Source organism: Rhinolophus ferrumequinum, chromosome 25, assembly GCF_004115265.2.
Source record: "Rhinolophus ferrumequinum isolate MPI-CBG mRhiFer1 chromosome 25, mRhiFer1_v1.p, whole genome shotgun sequence".
In the NCBI taxonomy this organism is placed as follows: Eukaryota; Metazoa; Chordata; class Mammalia; order Chiroptera; family Rhinolophidae; genus Rhinolophus; species Rhinolophus ferrumequinum.
Window position 1 is genome coordinate 29863283 of NC_046308.1, and position 21817 is coordinate 29885099.

Below are 21817 nucleotides of genomic sequence, written 5' to 3' on the forward strand. Positions count from 1 at the left end.
TCTTCCATCACATAGACTCTAGAGTGGCAGCAAGGCCTCAGCAACATCTCCAGTCCAAAGGCCCTACGGAAAGTCAGGCCCACATGTGCAGTGATTGGGAGCGGAGCTTTCGAAGTTAGTCAGACCCGGAAGTAAGGCCTGGGTCATAGCCCAATTCCACCACTTACTTGCTCTGTGACTTTGGGTGCAATACTTACCTTCCTTGAGTCTCATTTTCCTTATTTTTAAACAAAAGTAGCCAGACCTGAGTTTTAATTACAATCTCACTTTCTAGCTGTATGTAATGCACTCCCCTCATTGGGTGGTTTGGGAGTTAAATGTTTATAAAAAACTAGCATAGTGCCTGATGCGTAGTAAGCATTCAGTCAACGGGCATTATCATTACATCATCGTCATCGTCGTCATCAACGTCATCAGTATTTTGGGAAACTTCCCAAGCTATATCTGGGGCCAGCGACATTGTTATTGTTAACAGACAATATTCAAAAACAGTTCTGTGGTCAGATTAATTAGGGAAGTGCTAACTAATTAAGGGGCAAAAGTGGACAAGCTTCCTTCTTGCAAGATTTCTCAAAGCTCTAATGAGAATTGTGAATTTTTGAAAGAGCGTTATAGTGCTCATTATGTCTCAAATTGATTTCTCCTCAGAACTCCATTTGGTTGTGGCCATTTGGGGACCAATGATATTTGAAATACCTTTGGGAAATCCTAATCAAGGTTTAGAAAGGGAGAAAAGGAATCTCAGAAAAGAAGTACCTGGTGAGAGGTGAAGAGCAGGACGTTTCAGGAAAGAGGAAAAATAAAGGACTTGAAGAGAAAAGATCTGGACAAAGCTGTGCATTGGAGCCACATGGATGCCGTTGTGAAGTCCGAACACCCTTGCTGCTCAGGGAGCTCTTGTTACATTAGTTTGTTTTGAATCTGTACACAAATGTTTGAGGGAGCCAGGCCAGATTGTCCCCCATTTTACAGATGACCGTAGGTAGGCACTAACGGGTTAAGCTACTAACCCAGGGCCACACAACTAGCAGGTGGTGGCTCTGAGATATAAGCCCACTTTATTTAATGTCAAGTTCTAGATTTTCCTGTGTGAGTGAGAAGAAGGTTGATTTGCATTCTAGCATACAGATCATTTGAACCCCATTTAGCCTGAAGAAGTTCAATACTCAAGGTCAATTTTGGCTTAATTTTGGCTTTAGATGTCACCCAATTATTTTCATTGGTAGCTTCTTTCCAACATTTACATTTGGAACATTGTAAAAATTCACTCTGTTGAGAAGCATAATTAGAATCTTACCAAAAAAATTTTAAATGAGTTTTAGATTTAGTTGAACCAAATCTCCCTTTCCTTCCTATCTTTCTTTTTAACCACATCTCCATCTTTAAAGTTCAGTGGCCTTGGGTTCAATCTCCCAAGCTCACTCAGGTAACCCTCCTAGAGCCCTATGACTTCACTGCAGAAATTGCTGAAGTCAGCCTGTTCCCTTCACAGTCCTTTGGGATAAGGAACATCCTAGGGGCCTGTTAATAGTGCAAGAAGCAACACCCCACCCAGCATTCTATTTGGCTTGGATGAAAAATGTACGCGGTAATGATGCAAAGTGCCCTGGGCAGCCACAGGGCCCAGTGATGTTCCTATAGCACATCACTTGCTGATTAATTATGCAGTCATATAGAGAGCTGCATCAGTTGTGGAGTTAGAGGTGGTGCTGTGTGCTGTGGGGGTTGTTCCCTCTTGCTAATGCTGTGTGTGCTGAACTAGAGAACACTCCCTGCCAAGGGGTAAGAGGCACAAGCCATAAACATTCGTTTGAAGTGGTGGTGATCAATTAGGGACTGAGTCGGAGTCCACCTGTCACACCCAATCTTCTCAAAGCCAGCTCTAGGCACCTGGGAAACCATGTAGAGAAAGGCGTTTTTTCCTCTCTGTTTTGATGGCTGGCTTTTGTTTTTTGTTTTTACTGGGAAACCAAATTCAAACAAAACCAAAAGGCTCACTCTTAAGTGCAAGACCCTGAGAATAGGGACTTTCCCTTACTCACTCAAAGATCACTGATGAAGGCTTTGTTGTATGAACAGCACTGTGTGAAATCCCTGGAAGAAGCCGAGGTATGAGGGCTGACCACCAGGAGCTCATGGGAGGCTGAAGTGACAAGATCCTCAAACCAAGTAGTAGGACAAAAAGGCAAGAAAGGATAATATCCTCGGAAGTGGCAGTGGACAGCAGCCATTTTTGTCAGTTCTTTGAGGAGCCACCCTTCACAATGCAGAGGTCCTGGTGGGGCTGGCCATCACAATCTCCTCTGCTCCGACCCCTAGCAGAGGAGTAAATGAGTGAGATGAGCCCCCTTTCTACCTAGGGTTTGTGTTTGAGTGTGGACACAGAGGGAAGTAACAGTTTCAGAAAGGGTTTAATTTCCACCAGGTTGCTGTGTGATAGAACTGAGCCTTAAACCAGGTATGTCTAGCTCTAAGGCTATGCTCTTTTCCACAATGTCACTTTAACCTCCAGGAAATGAAGGAAATAAGGAATAAAGAAGTGGAATCTAGAGCTTACCACGGTAACCCCCTGTGGAAGAACCAAGGCCAAAAGATGACTTGGATTGTGTTATCATGAAACTTCAAAGTGGAAGAAATTATTTGAAAAGAAGGACCCAATGTAGCCCTCAGCTCCTAATAATGGACAACAAAATGAGGGTAGAAACTGTGCCTCTTTCTTCTTTTCTCCCCAGCGCCTAGCACTTGTTTACTAACAGTCTAATTCAAGAGTGTCAAAACTGCGGCCGGCGGGCCAACTGAGATCCGCAATCCATTGTTAATTGGCCCGCAGCAAATTCCAAAAATATATTTAGTTTACTTAAATAAACCAGGTGAGGCAATACGTACTTCACCTCGAGTGAGTGGCCCGGCTGTTTGTGTATTTTACCGCATAGGGCCCTTGGTGAAAAACATTGAAAAAAGTTTGGACACCCCTGGTCTAATGCCATGCCATTATTTCCTTGGAAGAGCATAGTGATTAAAAGAATAGGCCTTCAAGTTGGATAGATCTGGGTTTAAATCTTCCCTTCACTGGAAAAAGGTGGCTTTTTATATAGAAATAATTGAAAATGGAACCTTATCTCACACCTTCAAAAATCAATACCAAATGGATTAAGAATACCAATGGCAAAACAAAATTGGAAATCTTACAGAAGAAATACATAAGAGAATATCTTTATGACTGTGGGATAGGAATAGATTTCTTCCAGACACAAACATTGCTACTTATAAAAAAAAAAAATATGTAAATTTAACTGTATTACAACTAAGAATTTTTGTTTGTCAAAAGAGTCTCTAGTAGAAATAAAGCTGGAAGCTACAAAATTGAAGAAAATATTTGAAATGCTTATAGCCAACAAAAAATTAGTTCTGAAAATATAATATATAAAGCATTCCAAATAAGAAAAAACTCAACTCAAAATAAAAATGGGCAAAAACCATAAAGAAGCATTTCATAGAACAAAAAACACATATGGAACCAGTAAATACGGCATGTGGATATGGGGAGTTAATGAAATAAAATGAAGCAACATTTAGAGTTTATTTCAAGTTTTAAATAAGAATTGATTTTTATATTTATTTTTTATAAAAGAAACACATGTGGTCAATAAACCTATAAAGAGATGCTCGCTTCACCAATAAGCAGGAAGAGGCAGATCACATGTCAATTTACATTCATTTGCTTGACAAATCTGACAACACCAAGTGTTGGGTATCAACAGGGTCTCATACACGTCGCTGGTGGGAAATTGTAAAACCATTTAGCATTATCTTGTAAGTTGAATGCTTGCATACCCAGCAAATCTATTAGGTATATACCCAATTTCTGTAAGTATGTAGCCAAGAGAAAATCTGGCACATATATACCAGGAGACTCATATATAAAAACTAATCACAGTTGAACTTAATCAAAACAAAGAAAAACTCAAAACGATCTAAGTGTCCATTTAAAGGGGAATGCACAGATAAATCATAGTATATTCATAAAATGGAAAGTTCTATAACATGAAAACAAAAGAGCGAAAGAGACACCCTTCCACATGGATGAATCTAAATAGCATCATGTTGAATGAAAAAAATGTGTGTCCCAGAAGACCACATATAACATGATAGACTTTTTATAAAGTTTGAAAACTGCAAAATCAAAACTAAATTAAGCCAAGCTAAATAGTATACCACTTAGACACACGAATTACTATGAAAAATAACTTTTTAAAAAAGGCAAGGAAATGTTAAGCACAATATTCAGGGTAGTGCTTATCTCTGGGAAGGAGACAGGGATAGGAAAGAAGAAAACGCAATGGTTATTGGTAATATTTTAGCCTTAGTTTGGGCAGTGGGGTCAGAAGTGTTTATTATATTATTTAGCATGCATACATACATAAAATACAGTAAAATAAAAGACGGTCTTCAATGCTTATAACTAATCCAATTCTGTGAAACTAAGACCCACTCAGTCAATTAAAAATAGGAAATCCTGAGTCTATTACACGCTAATTATATGGGCCAACTTAAGTTACTTAACATATTAATCTTGGTTTTCTTGACTTTGGGGAACTAAAAACCATGAACTATTATAAAGATTAACTGAGCAATAAATGGGAACTAATATATTTTTATAACAACTTTATTGAGATATAATTCACATCCCATATAATTTACCCATTTAAAGTCTACAATTTACTGGTTTTTTAAAATGTATTCCGAGTTGTGCAACCGTCAGCACAATAAAATTAAGAACATTTTCGTCACTCCAAAAAGAAACCCTATGCCCATTAGCAGCTACTCCCCATCCCATCCCCCCCATACCATAGCCTGACGCAACGACTATCTACTTTCTGTCTCTATGGATTTGTCTGTTCTGGACATTTTGTATAAATGGAGTCATATAATATGTGGTCTTTTGTGATGGGAGCTAATATTTTTATCTTTCCCTAAAGAAGAAATTCTTTGAGTGTAGCTATGTGTATCCCTATTGGCCTACAAATATCCGCAGCTTGGCTCATATTAATGCTAGCTGTAATCGTGAACATCAAAATAATTTTCTTTTAAATGATTAACTACTATCTATCATCAAAATGCTGTGATATGTTGTCTTCTTCACACAAGTCTAACAGCCCTAAGAAGTAGGCGTGGAGAAGCCAGCCTGCTTGATCAAGGTCACGTGAGTAATTACTGGTTCAAAGTAGAGACCCATACTCAGGTCTGTCTGACTCCGGAGTCCAGGGTCTAACTCATGACCTGATAATGCCCCCATGTATGATGAAATGCTATTCATCTTTTGGAGAAGGCGGATATAATTGGCTTCATTTTTATACAATGACTTTTTTGTCCTGGTGAAGCTAATTTGCAGTTTCCATTGGAATCAAGTCCAATGGTTAAGGGCTTGAGGTGTTCTTTGCCTTATCTATATTAAACCTTTTTTTCTAGAAAAACTTACCTGTGGAAAGAGCGGCAATTACCACTAAAGAGAAAATGTGCCAGTGAATGAGTAGTAGACTGTTGATTTAAGGGTTAGTAAAAACATAAAGAGCTCACTAAGTCCTTAATTACTTGTGTTCAGTTAAGGATGCACCTTCCTGTTCTGACGTTCCTGTGGATATCAAGCCAGAGAAACAGGAGCCGCTGCTATTTTATGGGCATTGAGACAGACTTTCTCTGAGTGTCTAGCAACTCCCACTGCATACTGGAAATAAATGACAGGTAACAAAGAAATGGGGTGGGGGAACTAGCTAAACCTAATTTAATTTACCACATATACTTAAACTACTGTGTACATTGTTACTCTGGTAGGCCATGGCAACTCCAGCATTTCTATAAAGGGTCAGCATTGTTGTTAGAAGAGGATACTCAGGAGGATATTTTTATACTAATTTTACAAAGCAGAGGACACTGTTTTTTGTTTTCTGGGTTTTTTTTTCTTTGATTATACATTTATTTGGTGGAAGAGTTGTTGCTTTTGGAAATTATACTTTCCCACAGAAAGACGCAAAACTCATGGCACCTTCTGCCCGACTTAGCCTCAAGGGAGCTTAACTGGGCCTGATTAAGCAAAGAAAGTCATCAAACTTTTCTTCGACAGCTCAGAAATCCCTTGGGTTGAGTTGAGTTTTAGGTGAAGGGTTCATACTGGTGTCAAATGAGTTCCCGCCATCTCATCACTGTCCACATTTGACAGGACTCCAATTCCACCACACTCACACTGACAGCCAGGAGACAAGCTTTCATTCATGCTTGAGACCTGAAGAAAGAAACACCTGGCTGTGATTACCTGAAACTACAGAGTTAAATTTTTATTGAATAACTTCATGACCCATTTCCAGAAGAGCAGGGACTTCAAATGGTGCCCAGGCTTTAGGGTCTGCCTTTCTCTCCCTGTGCCCTGGCCTCCTTCCCATTATCGACCTCAGAGGTGTCTAGCTTTTTCCTCTTTGCTGAGCACCAAGGATTCTTTTCCCTCCCTTGTAATGGGGAAACAAGGCATTGAGTTGTGTGACAACGTCAGCCCATGTGGCACAGTAATTCTCAGCCTGCCCCAAATCTTGGTAACAGGTAAGAGACACCTGAATTCCTACTTCACTTAATTAGGAAAACTTTCCTTCCATTCTAGAAAAAACAAAATAGCCTTACAAGAAAACAAACTTTGTAAGTTGGCTGGTTCCTGACAATAGGAGAACATCACCAGTGGCAGGTGGGGGTCTACGGAGGGTCTTAAGTTGCCTCAGTGTATAGTTACCTGGAGCAGGTTGAGCTGGAGGCTGGATAGTAACTTAAAGCAATAAAGACATAAAAGAGCCATGTTAAACTCTGGTGACACAGAGTTTCTTTCTTTCTTTTTTTCTTTTTCCCCAAACTCACTAATACATGGCCCTATGAGGACAGGGATATTGTTGCTTGGAACTTACAAGGCTCTCAATAAAAAATTATTAAATGAATGTGTGAAAGCCAATATGGACCAACGATGTGGATGATTGACAAACCTGTTTCCACCTGCTGATAGGATTTACAGTGAGGAGACAAGGTTGGAGATCGGCCCTTCTCATTTCCACTCCTAAGAAGGCTACTGTGCATCACTATCAGCACAAGCAACACTCCTACTACCATTAGTACTGCTAACTATACGAGTTGCTGTTATTGATTGTCTCGTCTATGCCAGATATCATACCAGGCAATCTATATTTATATTCATACTTAAATTGAACCTCACAATTACCCTGTGAAGTAGGTATTATCGTTCCCATTCGATAGATAAGGAAACTAAAGCTCACAGAAGTAACTTGTTCACTTTCACAGTTAAACAGCAAAGAAGGGATTTTAATGTAGATCTAACTGACCCCAAAGTCACTACTTTTTCTTTTTCTTCACTACCAAGGTGTGAAGAAAAGAATGATGTCTATTGGTGTATTCTTATTAAGAGGTTCTAAAGGGAAACCGTGTGCCTTGTTATGAGAAGAAAATATCCTCAGTCAACTCCAATATGAGTCAACGATTTCCATGTCAATGTTATTTGTGGTATTGATGTGGTGGGTTGCTATTATATTTTTCTAGCATTCATGTCAAGTTTGTAATACATGATCAGACATTTGTAAGGGTTCTCACTAATTTACATATTATATAATGTTAGGCATAGATATCTTCTCTGAGAATAGGAGTCAAGTCCCCTGATGCATGCTCTACCATTCTTAGAAGAGCATTAGCCACTGTGTAAATCGTCACAGAAAGACCAGGAATCTGGCACTTAAAGATTATTTAAATAGTTCCTTGATGCAACATCGTTGTTGATTGATTATTGTAAAAGATTACGAACCATATTGTGCCTACCCTGGAAGTGATAAGTCATTTCACCATATAATTACCAGATTACATTCTAACACATGAATCAGGCACTATCAATGCATCCAATGATTTATAGAGCCAAATGTCAGTCTTCTAGAAAAGAGGTGACATGGCATGGTAGATAGACATCCAACATGAAATGGCTGATGGTCTCCTTGGTCTGCTAAATACCAGACAGACTAGAAATCTGCAAATGTTGATACGAAAATGAAGATATCTCTCACCATTTGGTGAAGCACAGAAGACAGAACCGGGATGATAGGAGCTAATGGGGAGAAGATGAAAACAACCTTTTCTCAATCTCCTCTCCTGGCCCTAGGATAAGCTCACAAAATATGTGGCAATAACTCCTGTAGTCCCTTAACTAACTTATTAATGAGTTAACTCAATTTTTAAAAAACTTCCTTGACCCACATTTTCCTCCATCTAGTGAGCCATGGCTCTGATCACCTTTCCAGCAAAATTCCTCAAGAGTTGTTTATATGAACTATCTCTTCTTCTTCCTCTTCCCCAGTTCTCTCTTGAGCCTCTGAAACCGATCTTGACACAGTCAACAGTGTCCTGTGAGCTGTCAGCTATACTTGACAGTCAACCACTCTCTCCTTTAAGAAACACTTTCTTCACTTGACTTCCAGAGAATCACTTTCAAGACTTCACTTGCTAATCCTTGTCTCCTCTGCATCTTCCTAAATCCTTTGACCTCTCAATGCTGGAAACCCCCAAGGTTCAGTCTTTGGAATTTTTTTGTTCTCTAGGTGATTTTATCCAGTCCTTCCTCTTTAAATACAATTCATATACCAACAACCCCAAAATCATATCTCCAAATCTGGCCACCCCCTGAATGCCAGACTGGCTTATCCACTGCCTAGTCTACATCTCGACCTTGATAACTCATAGGCATTTCAAACCTAACTTGCCCAAAGCTGAACTCTTGATCTTTTTTACCCCTCAAACTTGCTCCCCTCATAATCATCTTTATCTCAGCTGATGAAACTCCATTCCCTTGACAGTTCTAACGAAACACCGTGATACCATCCTTCTCCCCTCTATTTCTCCTGACTTTTCCTACATCTCTTAGGAAATCCTGATGGCTCTACCTTCAGAATGATTCCAGATTCTGCCTACTCCTCCTCATCTTCATTGCTGATGCCCTAATCCAAGTTATCATTACCTTTAGCCTGGATTACTGAACTTGCCTCCTTAGTGATCTTCCTGCTTTCATCCTTATTCCCCTTAGTCTGTTCCCTGTAAGGCAGCCAGAATGATCCTTTTAAAGCCTAAGTTTGATTATGTCACCCCTCTGTTTAAAAAAACATCCAATGGTTTCTCAGTAAAAGTCAAAGTCCTCACAGGGCTCCACAAGGCCTTCCGTGACCCCCGACTACCTCTTTCACCTGTTTTCCTGGTACTGCTCCCTCCCTCCCTCACCTCCAGTGCCACCAGCCACTTTGCCTTTCCTAAACCTATCAAGCCCACTTCTGCCTCAGGATTTTTGCACTTACAGTTTCTTCTACCTGAAGTGCATAGATATTCATGTGTCTGCCTCTCTATTCATGTCTCTGCTTAAATGCTGCAGCCTCAGAGAGCCTTCTTGACCAAATTTCCACTTCTTTACTCTTTGTCCTCTTAACTGGCTTTAGTTTTTCTTCACTGCATGCATCACCAGCTGACACTTTATATATTTATGTATCTGTGTGGTCTGTCTGCTCCTGATTCATTATAATCTCACGAAGGCTGGAATTTGGGAGTATTTTGTATTGGTTGTATCCCAATTGCTAGAAGAGTCCCGGGCATGTAGTAGGTGTTTAATAACTATTTATTGAATGAATGGCTCACTTCCTGGAGGGAGATGAATCTTAAAGAACAGGTAAGAAATAACCAGGCAGGTGAGAATGGAAGAGGATTCTAGTCAGAGAAAAAATTATCCCCAGTCAACTCCAACATGAGTCAACCATTTGCAAAGCCACAGAGGCCTGAGAGAATTTGGCAGATTCAATAACTTACAAGCATTAATAGCTCTAAATGACTCTGAAGACCTGCTGTATTAATACCCAGGTCCTTTCAAGGGTTTTTTGCGAAGTGGTACCCCTTCATTCCAGGGTTCAGGGTGTTTTCTGACTAGCTCTTGGGAGAAAGTCTTGTCGTCTGAGCTGGCTAACTGCTCTTCCTTCCCAGCTCAGGAGCTCCCACCTAAGGAGCAGAAGGGAGGTGGGGAAGGGAGAAGGGGAGAAAGAGCCAGGGGAAGGGAGAAAGTGAAGAAGAGGTGGGAGGAGCCCTCAGATTAATCCTGTGGGTTCATTACACCAGCATTGTGGGTCCAAGAAAGCCATACTTAGCAGCTAACGGGCCTTGCTATGTGACTCAGCAGCCTCCAGCATGGCAGCCAAGCTGAGTCGGTTGAAGGAAGCATAGTTCCCCAAGGCCTTAGTTCCTGAGTGAGGTTGTAAAGAGCTCACTGAAATGAATTGCAAAGCCATTCATTTTCCCAGCAAGATGCTTCAAAACCAGGCTCAGAACTCATCCAAAAAGAGGGCGTCTTGATCCAAGTTTACAAGGCATGTGAACCAGTCACCCAGCATCTGCCAAGAGGCCTTAGTTCCATGCGAACTGGGAAACTAACAAAGTTCCGCTGAGTGCATGGCCCATTAGTAAAGGGCCACTGGTTCCTAAAGGCTCTGGGATTTAAATTCTCAGCCTCCACAATGAGGCTGCTTCATGCTCCTCTGACTTCTTCCACTGAAGCGTCCCAGAGTGCTTTCCCAGGGTGGATGATTTACCCCATTAGGTGGATGAGGCTCAGAGAAGCCAAGTCTTGCCTGCAACCACCCAGCAAGTCAGTTCCTGAGGTTGGAATTGAGACCCAAACCTCCCGGCCCTGTTGTGGTCATAGGATGGTACCCTCCGAGCGACTCCAGAGGCCAGCAGGGGCAACGGGGCAAGACTTCTTGCATGAGAACTGAGGAAGACAAAGGGGATGGGGGCAGACATAGGGGTGGAGCACTGCAGATCCATCAGCATAGCTGGAAAAACAACTTGGAACACGTGCACCTACCAGAGGTGTGTCAGTGGCATTTTCTTTGTAAATGAAGGACATCAGCACTGAGATTAGTAGTTGCATAATCATAAAATGTTGGAGTTGGAAGGGGCCCTGGGAGAGCATCAGACCAATTTCTTTTGTTTCCTGGTGAGGAAATGGAGATCCAAAAAGAGTAATTCACAGCTCAAGGTCACACACTTGGCCCACATCAGAGTGAGGCTTGGAACCTATGTATCTTAAGCATTGACCCGGTGCTCTTTCCAAATGCCAGAAATTCTTACAATAATTACGTGTTCTTTGACAGCACCTTGAAACTGGGTAAGTCACCATCTCAAATGTTAGTTAGCTTTTTCCCTCTGCTTTCCGGCCATCTCAACTGAAATGGCGTGAAAGAACCAGAGGTGAAAGGACAGTGTGCCCTGCTCAGACCTGTAATCTACGACTTAAAACCTCCTGAATCTTCTACTCATTTGCTTTTGAAGCCAAAATTAACACAGGAAAGAAATGCTGGGAAATCTCAGAAGGCTTGGAAAGCCAGCTTCTGGGGGTTGGTGAATCTGGTCTCACCAAAGAGTCCAGCCCCCTCTGGGGCAGGTATCTAAGGGAGACGTGTCTGGAACAGTGTTCTCAGGCTTTTTGCCTGGGCCTTCCATCGCACTGAGTGACGATTATGGCTCTTGGCAGAGGGGTAGCTGCCAACAGGAGGCTTTCCCATCCCTCACCTACCAGGTGTTCTTCCAGCAACCACACCAGCTTGGCAGGGAGTGCCACAGCTGGGTGCTGGGATGGGCAATGAAGTGCAGCTCTCTCTTCTCTGCGGTCCAGATGTCAACAGACGGGATATGGATGTGCCCCTCCCTTAACAAATAAATAGGACTTTTATAGGCTGAGTAATCCACAAGGGATGAGCCAGACTGTCAGTTTTCCCAGGTTTTCTAGCCAGGGTCTAACCTCAGGCCTGGATCATAGAGCCTGTCACAGCTCTTTTAGGAGCGACGTTCTTAGAATGCTGGACATCTACTGGGCAGCAGGGAGGCTGTCTTTCCCTCCACTGGAAGTACAGGGAGCTAAGGATTCCTGGGAGCTGCTACTTGTCTTTTAAATCCTCCCAGTCCCCTTTGGCAGCTGTCCTGTTCCAGACTTTACGCTCATGGTTCTGTGCAGGTACAGTCAGTTACTCCCATTCAGCACCAAGAGAGACAAGAGTGAAACTGCTGAAGGAAGGAAAACGCTACATTGTTGAGAACAGCATCAGCCCAAGCCTCATTCTTCTCTAACTGCTTTCTGACCTCAGTCAAAGAAAGAGGCTCTCGAGCCATTTTCCTCTCCCTTCTGATTCCCTGCCAATGCCAGGCCTCTGGGCGAGGGGGACAGACTGGCTGGGTCCTGACAAGTGAAAAAGGGGCGCTGGCAGGTGGACAAAGACCGGGTGAGAAGCTAAATCCTTGAGTCTGACAGTACCCTCCTTCTAGCCAACTAGGAGAGAGAGAGTTCCTGGAGTTAATATGCAAAGAGCTCCAGGCTAGGAGTTAGAGATTGCCGTGCGAGACGGCCTGCAGGGTCTCTGGTCCTGCTCCCCACATAAGTAAGCAGGATATGGCTAGGCCAAAAAGGAACACCCACGGAGCCATAGATAGGGGAGTCATACCACTACCATCTCACTGGTGGCACTATAGTCTCACTGGAAACTGAAGTCACACGACCTGCAACCTGCGGTCCCTTTCTCTGCCTGCCAACCAACCGACTCCCCAACCTGCGCAGCTGTGGCCATTATATCAGGGGCTAATTGGCTAACTGGTTACAGCTGATGGCCAACTAGCCACAGCTGACAGCCATCTACTACCCGAGCCAGCACCTTTCCACGTGAGGCCGAGAGTCTGGAAACTGCTCTCTGGGACTCTGTCCCCACAGAGGTCCTGGCGTCTTAGACACTTGCTTAGGTGACACTGAAACTCAGTTTCTTCAACTGCAAAATGGGGATAGACACAGCTCTCAATGAGTTAGGATAAATGAAAGCTTTGAAATTCTGACGAGTACACCATTCCAAGTAAATCCTCACTTTGCTCTTGTGAGCAGTCATGGCTCAGGTGTTCCGCGCCCTGGCTGGTTAGCTGCTTCTGGCCACTGCTGAGTGACTGGGGGCATGAGGGGGTGGGTGCTCATCCAAAGAGAGGATAAAGGAGGTAGGTCCTGGGGCTTTCATTTGCACTCACTCCTTCCTATAAATAAATATTCTACAAGCACTTTGCCAGGCACTGTTTAAAGGAGCAATGGACAAAATCCCTAATTTCAAGGAAGGATAGTAGAACTGATCTCCTAGTGATTGGGACAATATACACTATCTCGGCCTTCAGCATGCACATGTTTGCTAAATACCAACAATGAGAAAACTTTCTGGACCTTTCAGACAGGAAGGCCAGCTAAGACCCTGGGGAAACCAGCAATCCAACCCTCTCTTAGTGGTCACCCACCTTCCAACTTCTGACTGCATCAGAAGTGCTGGAATCTTTGACTACCACAAGCCTGTTTTTTTAGCATGAGGTCACGTCAGGGTCAGCCATCAATCCCTAATGCTAGACAAACTCACCTCTGACTTAGTCCGAATCCCCAGGTTTTTTATCTACCAAGGAATGAATTGGCACTTTTCAATGAGGAATGACTACTGGGCCCTTTAGAGCCTCATTAAGCTCTGTGACTTAATGACTCTCCTATTTAATGGAAGCCAAAGCCGTTTAAGTGGTCACAGCTGCCAGGAACTTGGTTAAACAGTGAAACTTTCCGAGCAGGTCTGGAGTAGCCACGCTAATCTCCTTGCCTGCCACCCCTCCCCCGCCCTTATCTCAGGCTTGTTTTGACAGCTCAGAGCCGGGTCCCATGGGTCCCACGGGTCCCACGGGTCCCACGAGAAGAACCTCAGTATTGCTCCTTTCCCTTTTCCCATCTTTCCCTCCAACCTAGCATTCGCCGCAGGGGGAAGGAAGGAACAATCAAGCATTGTCTTGTTCTGGCCCAGTGTGTCAGGGCCTCATGGAATAAATATTATTTGCCTGGGAGGGGAACTGGCTGGGAGACAGCTCACAGTGTAAAGTAAGGGCAGAGGAGGAGGAGGACGAGGGTGGTGATGTTTGCATTTGGTTATATTATGAGTTTAATCTTTTTCTCCCTTACTTCTGCGGGTTTTTGGCCCCCACCAAACAGGCCATTAAGCATGAGGCTTGTGTTGTACAGGGCCTCTGCCAAGAAGAAACAAAAGAGATTTTTGCAGCATGTGCCCTTGGTTACTCCCTGATCAGCTCTGGGTGAGCAAGGGGTGTATATTCTAGGGACTGTCACAGGCTGAAAAGAACCTCTTGGAGCATTCCACCTGCTATGGCAGTTCCTGAGCACCCCAAATGTCTTACCTGCTATGGCTTACAGCTCTGTCTCTTTAACTCTTTAGGCAAGCATTGTCAGGACAGTAGACCCCTCTGTGGGTCTGGGGAGACTGAGGCCCCAGATAATCCTGTTGGTCAGCATTTATTGAATTCCTACTGTGTGCAGTGCACTAGATGTTCTAGTATGCTACTACATTTCACTCCTCCTTAGTGTCTTTTGCCCCAAGAAAGCTTCACATCTCTCTGGAATAAAGAACTACAGACCAACCGTTGACTAAGAGACAGACATTTGAGGGACTTCTCCAGAAAGGCCAGGCCTCCTGGCCATCTCAGGAGAAAAGTGGGTAAGAAACACGAGGGCCGTGCTGCCTGTGACAGCCACAAAGCAGCAGGGGAGCAAAAGGGTCTCTCTCTGCTGTGCAATTAGAAGTCCCCCTTTCCTAACCACAAAACTTTCCCTCATCCCAAAAATTCATTTTGGGTACAAGCTACCTACCCAACCGCTGTAATAATAGCTATTGATGATTGAGAACTTACTATATGCTGGGCATTGTGCCAAGTGCTTTACATATATTATCTCACTTAACAGAATGGTACACCTATCAGATCATTTCCACAGATGGGTGAGGTTAAGGAACTTGTCCAAGGTTACACAGCTAATAAGAAGGCTGTGAACTCACCTCTACCTGCCCCCAAAGTCTTAGCTGCTCATGAGGCACTTCTCAGAAGTGGGAGTGGATTTGTGAAGACCCTCACACAACTCCATGTCTCCTTCCCCTTGCCAGCTGGATGCACTTTTGCTAAGGGAATGGGCGTAATCTGTAACTGGTGAGTACTGTGGCTCCAGAGAAAGGCAGCCATAGCCTTGGCTTTTTGGGCCATTGAGCCACCTTCATGTGCTGGGATCTTATGTTCCCACAGGACAGAGACCCTGTCTGTGTACTTAATTATTTTTATATACAAAATAATTCAGTGCTTTGTTCAGTGGCATGTGCAATTAAGGGTCTAGTACATGCTTTTTAAGGGTAAAAAAGATCTCACCATCCTAGCCAGTGAAGTAAACAACCCTCCCCCTTTTCTCAAGGAGAAACAAATAGCCGCAGAAAGCCACACCATCCTGGGCACTGAGTGCGGTGTGTCAAGAGCATGGGTACATGAGTCCCGCAGACCTGGCTTTGGATCCTGACTACACTCATTGGCAGGGTGCCTGGAGCACACCAGCTGACCCCTATGAGGCTCAGTTTCCCCAAGGCTGGGGAAGGTCACAATACCTACCGTATGAGTTTTTGTGACGATTAGGTGAGAAAATGCCCACAAAGCTCCTAGCAGCCTTGCCTGGCAAAGTAGGGATTCACTGTTAGTTTCCTTACTCAGTGCACCTTCTTTCTTTCAATGAAGGTTTCATCATTAAAGAATCTTGATTTGCCTTTGCCTTGGGGACATTCCCACCACCACATGTGCTGGCACCACACCAGGTTGACTGGCATGGGTCCACTGTTCTCCGTGGCATAGCTGAGACCAGGCTGGAGCTTTCTAACAAAATATAACTCAAATGCAGAATAACCAAGGAGACACAAAGCCAGAAGAACATGCAGGTAAACCACAGGGTTACTTCTGCACCTTGTGGCCAATCTGTCCAGCCCCCGTGTCTCCAAGTGGCACTCTCCAGCCTGTCTAGGGTCCTCAAGGTCCAGGCTGAAGAGAAAGAGGCCGAGGTGCTAGAGTTCTCTCCCACCCAAACCCATTTTTGGACCGACTTTCCCACTTTCGATCTGAAGACAGGCCTCCTTCCCAGATGATTACAGGAGTAAGCATCCTTTCAGAGGAGCCCCACTTCCTAATGAGGTCTGACAATTAAGTTAGCAAACTCAGCCTAGAAAAAGTGCTACATACCTCAATGCTAAATATCATTATGGTCACCTTCCAAGTACTCCCCTTGGGAAGCTCTGCACCGATGCCAGTGCCTAGTCCGTGCTTCAAAGCAATTTTGGAACTCTTTTTCTGGAATGGCCATCAGAGCTGTCATCATATTATAGTTGATGTCCTGAATGTCATCAAAATGTCTTTCTTTCCATATTTCCTTTCTCTTTGGGTAAAGAAAGAAGTCATTGGGGGCCAGATCAGGTGAGTAGGGAGTGTGTTCCAATGCCGTTATTTGTTTACTGGCTAAAAACTCCCTCATAGACAGTGCTGTGTGAGCTGGTGCATTGTCATGATGCAAGAGCCATGAATTGTTGGCGAAAAGTTCAGGTTGTCTAACTTTTTCATGCAGCATTTTCAGCACTTCCAAATAGTAAACTAGTTTGACTATTTGTCCAGTTGGTGCAAATTCATAATGAACAATCCCTCTGATATCAAAAAAGGTTAGCAACATCGTTGCAACAAGTTTGCGAACTTAATTATCAGACCTAGTATATTCAGAAATATGGCCTTATCAAGATAACTGTGTCAATTCAACGCAATAAACCCTGCATCCATACAGGCGATACTTACCTGGAACAGCAGGGGAAAGAGAAGAGGGAAGTGCTTTATCTTTACACTGTCTCACTGGATCCTCACAACAGCTCTGTGAAGTATTTTTGTAGACATTTTTGTAGATAAAGACATTGTAGCTGGAAGAGGTTAAGTGAATTGACTAAAGTCACACCTGGCTAGCAAGTGGCAGAGCAAGCACTTGAGCTCAGTCATCTCATTCTAAGCCCAATTCTCTGGTCTCCCTGCCCTCGAGCCCAGGACACCAATCCTAGCAACTATATCTTCCCTAGGAATGAATCTGGGCTCTCCTACTGACTAGCATGAGAGAGGGGTTTCCTGAAAGTATTCAGTGAAACGAGCACTGCATAAAGCCACAGACACAAGGCAAGGGAACCTGGCAATTGTCCCTCTCTCTGGCAGATTGTAGGCCAGGAGACCTGGGTGAAGTGCAGGCTTTACTACCTGGAAGATTGTATAGGTCTGAAATCGTTACTCTCAGTGCCTCAGTTTCTGCATCTGTAAAATGGGGAAGAACAAGTGAATATATATATATATTTTTTTTTTTCTTAGAATGGTGCCTACCACATAGTAGTTATTAACTAGAGATATTTTATAAACACTGTTGTTGTTGTTACTATTATTCCCTGTCAAAATTTTGTGAGGAATAATTGAGATGTGAAAACTTGTTATATGCTGCAAAGATAAGGGATAAACACTCATATATACTGACGGAGTAACAGGAAAAAAGACTTGGCCTCAGACAATGTATTTGAACAATCTCAAAACCGTCAACATGAAACACAGAACCACTCCTCCAAAAAGCAATCACTTGCCTTCTATTGTGTTTGTTTGTTCTATTTCAATTTTAGACTAGATCTTTTACGTTATATATCTAGCTCTCTGCATTTCATGTAGTTATCCTGGATCCCGCATACCATAGGCATACCATTGTTAGAGAAGCAGTACCCGGTCTAAGTACACCTTGGATGCCTTAGTGTGAACAGAGAATACAATTAAGCTCTGTCTTGATTTCTCAGGTAATCCAGGAGCAATCTTTCTCGACAGTCTGGAGGAACCGGCCAGGGCAGCCACCCAGTGAAGGGGAGTTGCTGCTAGCTGATTAATGTCTGAAAGCCCAATAATATCACCCCTCAACTAAGGAGCAAAAGCTCCTTAGTTCCATTTTGGCAAGGTTTAGCACGTGTCTCATCAATTAGCCAACAAGATCGAGTGATTGCAAATTTGTGCCCAGCACCATGTGAGAAATAGCAGGGTATATATATAAGGGAAGTGTCTATGCCATAGTCCCTGCCCTTATGGAGACCAGTGTGGCTGACAGAAAAGACCGATGAAACTGAAACAATGAGAGAATCAGAAAAGAGTGATGTGATGAAGGGTTAGTTTTATGGCACTGAACGTACTTTGGAGTATAGAGTGAAGGGAGACAGATGAAACTACAGAGGGCAGGAAGAGGATCATGCGACAAGTTTGTTAGCTGGGCCTTGATGGGTGTGTAGGATGGATGGGTAGTGGAAGGAAGAGTGACATTTCAAGTCGGAGAAACTGTGTGAGAGAAATCTATGAGGTAGAAAAGAACAAGGACTGTTTATAGGACTGTTTATAGTGAAACTGGCATGACTGGAGTGGAGGAAACACACCGTAACTCCCAAACCCATCGACCGCTTTGCAAGAACGAGGAAAATAAATTCCTATTGGTAATAAAACTGGTTGAAGGTGGTCTAGTTTGTCTTATTTTGCTTCCCACATATGTAGCTATCCATAAACTTTGGCAAGTCACTTAATCTCTCTTAATTCATCTCCCCCCCTGTACAATGGGGATGATAACACATGAAGCAGAATCACTGTGAGAACTAAAAAGGGTGATATGTGGAGGTTCCCAGACTAATAGTCAGGTAGCTAAGAGTCAGGGTAACTAACTCTCCCCTCGTCTCCCGGGTCAGCAGCTCTGAGCTCAGGTTCACCAGGGGGGAAGAAATGTCCCTGGTGCTCTGCCAGGAGCTAATGCCCATCGCTCCTTCCAAAGAGTGTGGGGAATTGCTTTGTCTTACCCGTGTTTTGGGGCAGAGGATAAAGGCAGAGATCTCTTGCTGCTGGGACTTGTGCCCCTGCCACAGAGAGAGACCGAGGCTCTGTGTGAGTTTCTTGCTGTTGACATTGAGCCATAGGAGGTGCAGGAGCAGACTTCGAGCCCACTCACCTGGAAAGCACGACTGCACCCTGACTGAGTGGGGTCCTAACAAATACCTGCCAACTTGGGGGCCCTTCCCAGCTAGGGCTTTTTGAATGGAGCCAGCAGTCCTATTGGGGAGTGGGGGGTAAGGGGTAGGGACAGGGGTTCCTTCTTCCTTGAGAGCACAGAAAGGTAGGACTGGCCTTGGGAGAACCTCTCAAAAGTGCTGACTGGTCCAAGGAACCAGAGGTAGTCTGGTAAGGAGTTGGCCCGCGCATGGGAAAGGTTGAGCCTGAGAAAGAAACTAGCGTGCTGTGTTCTGCGCACCCTGGATTGGATTGTGTGAAGAGAAGCGGAGGCAGGCGGTTGCTAGGGTTGGAAACAAACAAACAACCGACGAAAAATGCCTTGGGAGGAAGGAGCGTCTAATCGATCACCCGTGAGGCACACAGGTCCGCACCTCCTGACAATGCTCCCCGGCCTGGTTTCAGGCCACTGAGTCCAAGTTTCTGCCACAGACCCAGGGCTGAGGCTGTTTCAAAATAGTTTGATAATTGTTTTCCACCTGTGCCTTGCCCAAGAACTACTGCAGAGTACCTTCCCTCTCTCCTCCCACCAGGCCGGGGCCCAGAAATCATTACTGAAAAGGGAGTAATCAGCCTGGCAAAGCTGGGTCTGGGCGGGGAAGCCCTGCCTCCCCGGAGCTGCTGGTGTGGACCAAGGGACCTGGAGGGGCTGCCGGTCCTGGTCCGCAGCACGCGGGGCGGGATCCCGCGTAGCACTTCGGCCCCCAGCCCTATTGTGCTGGCGGAGAAGAAGCCGGGCAGGTGTGATAACATGGGAATCTGGCTCCCAGGGCTCCGCGCCGTCACCTCTCCTACGCAGCGGGGGATCCCGGGCCGCACCCCGCCGACCGCAGCGGGCGTCAGACCCCCCTCCTGGGTTGTTGCTGGCTGGGTGCTCCACGGTGCCGCGTACGTCCGCGGTTCGAGGGCCCCTGCTTGCACCTCTGCACGTACCCTTGGCGTGGGGCAAGGCGTGCGGGTGCGCGCGCCCGCGAGTGTGCGTGCTTGTGAGGGCACCCCCGCGCGCGCGTGTATGCGTGTGTTCTTGCGTGTGTGTGCGTGAGGATGAGAGGGGGGTTGCAAGGCAGGGATTAGGGTGTTTGTGCACGTGTGCGTGCGGGTGCGCGGGAGAACGTGTGTGTACTTAGATGTGCATGTGAGCGTGCATATATGTGCACCTGTGTGTCCGTGAGTGTGCGCGCATGTGCGTATAAACAGGAACCGGAAGGGGGCACCCTAATAGAGAATCCTAAGCAGCCTAAAGACAACCTGAAGCCACCGGGTAGAACCCCCTAAGTAAACTCCTCCACGGAGGATTTTTTATTGTTTATTGCCATTTTCCCAGTGCTCATTAGGGTGCCTGGTGCACAGGAGATGCTTAACAGTTGTTGAGTTAGTGAATGGATCCCAGAGTTGAGGGAGGCCATTCCAGAACTGGAGAGAGTGGAGAAAAAAAGCCGCATTTCACCTCCTTGGCTCTTCTTCTTGGTACCAGCCCTTGCTCTCCCTCCAAGGCCAACTCTTCATCTCCAGGTTGTACCAAGTTTTCTTCCCTGTTCTGCTCTTACATCTTCTCGCCTTGACCTGTTCCTGTTGCCTCCTTTCTTTCTTTCTTTGCTTTCTTTCTTGCTTGTTTGTGTCATGCAGGGTCTCTGGTCCCGCTCCCCACATAAGAACGCAGGATATGGTGAGGCCAAAAAGAAACTTCAATGGAGCCATGGATGGGGGTTCATACCACTGTAGTCTCGCTGGCGGCTGGGTTGGAGACACAGGAAGCAGGCTCCACACAATCTGCGACCCGCCCTCCCCTTCTCTGCCAACCAACCAACCCCACTTGCTAACCACAATCCGCACTTGTGAGCTTAGCCAGGGCAGTTATATTAACGGCTAACTGGTTACAGCTGATGGCCAACTAGTCACCGCTGATGGCCATCTACTACCCAAGCCAGCACCTTTCCACGTGAGGCCAAGAGCCTGGAAACTGCTCTCTGGGACTCTGTCCCCACACCTGCTTTCATTATATTAGTTTCAGATGTACAAAACATAGTGATGAGACATTTACACCCCTCACAAAGTGATACCCCCTCCTCCAAGTTTACTACCCCTCTGACATGGTATATATCCTGCTGTCTCCTTTCTGTTATCCCACAGCTGTCAGAGTGGAAGACAGGAACACAGAGGAGCAGAGCTCTGCCCATGGGGGAGCTACCAAGGTGGCCTTCCCCTTCTGGAAGTGTATGGTCTGATGGGGTGAGACTGGACACTGTTCCCCCCCTCCTCCATTGGGGAATTTAGACTTTGAGCTTAACTTTCTCCACTTTAAAATAGTGCCTGTTACATTCACCTCACTTGGTTGTTGTGAAGAGTGAAGAAGACAGCAGAAGGAAAAGTTCTGGAACTTGTAGCTCCTACAGAAATGTTCATTTATTTTCCTGCCTACTAGGCAAAAATCTGGGAGTGCCCCATGTGCAGCTAGGGATTGGTTATAATTTGAGAATCACTACCAAGAAAAACCCCTCTTTTTTTTTTTTTTTTCCCCGTACTAGATGCCTCAGGTGGAATATAATGGTTGTCGAAAACTAAGGCATGCTTCATTTCTGAAACATCCAGAAGTTAATATGCTATGAGTCATGTATTCTGCTGGGGCCACCTCACACTCAGAAGGGAGGTTTTCCAAGTAATTAAGCCATCACTTTTCGGCCAACCTGAAGTGCCCCAGCTCTGGCCTTGCTGCTGGGGACCTTCCCCTGCCCACAGCGGCTGCCTCCACAACTAGCATGGAGAAGATCAGCAAATTCTT

General features: G+C 44.8%; 1 pseudogene; it reads left to right on the top strand.

Annotated features, from left to right (window-relative positions):
• Positions 1-346: 346 nt before the first annotated feature.
• The window catches only part of LOC117017351 (keratin, type II cytoskeletal 8-like), a 48713-nt pseudogene continuing 27242 nt past the window's right edge, over positions 347-21817 (top strand).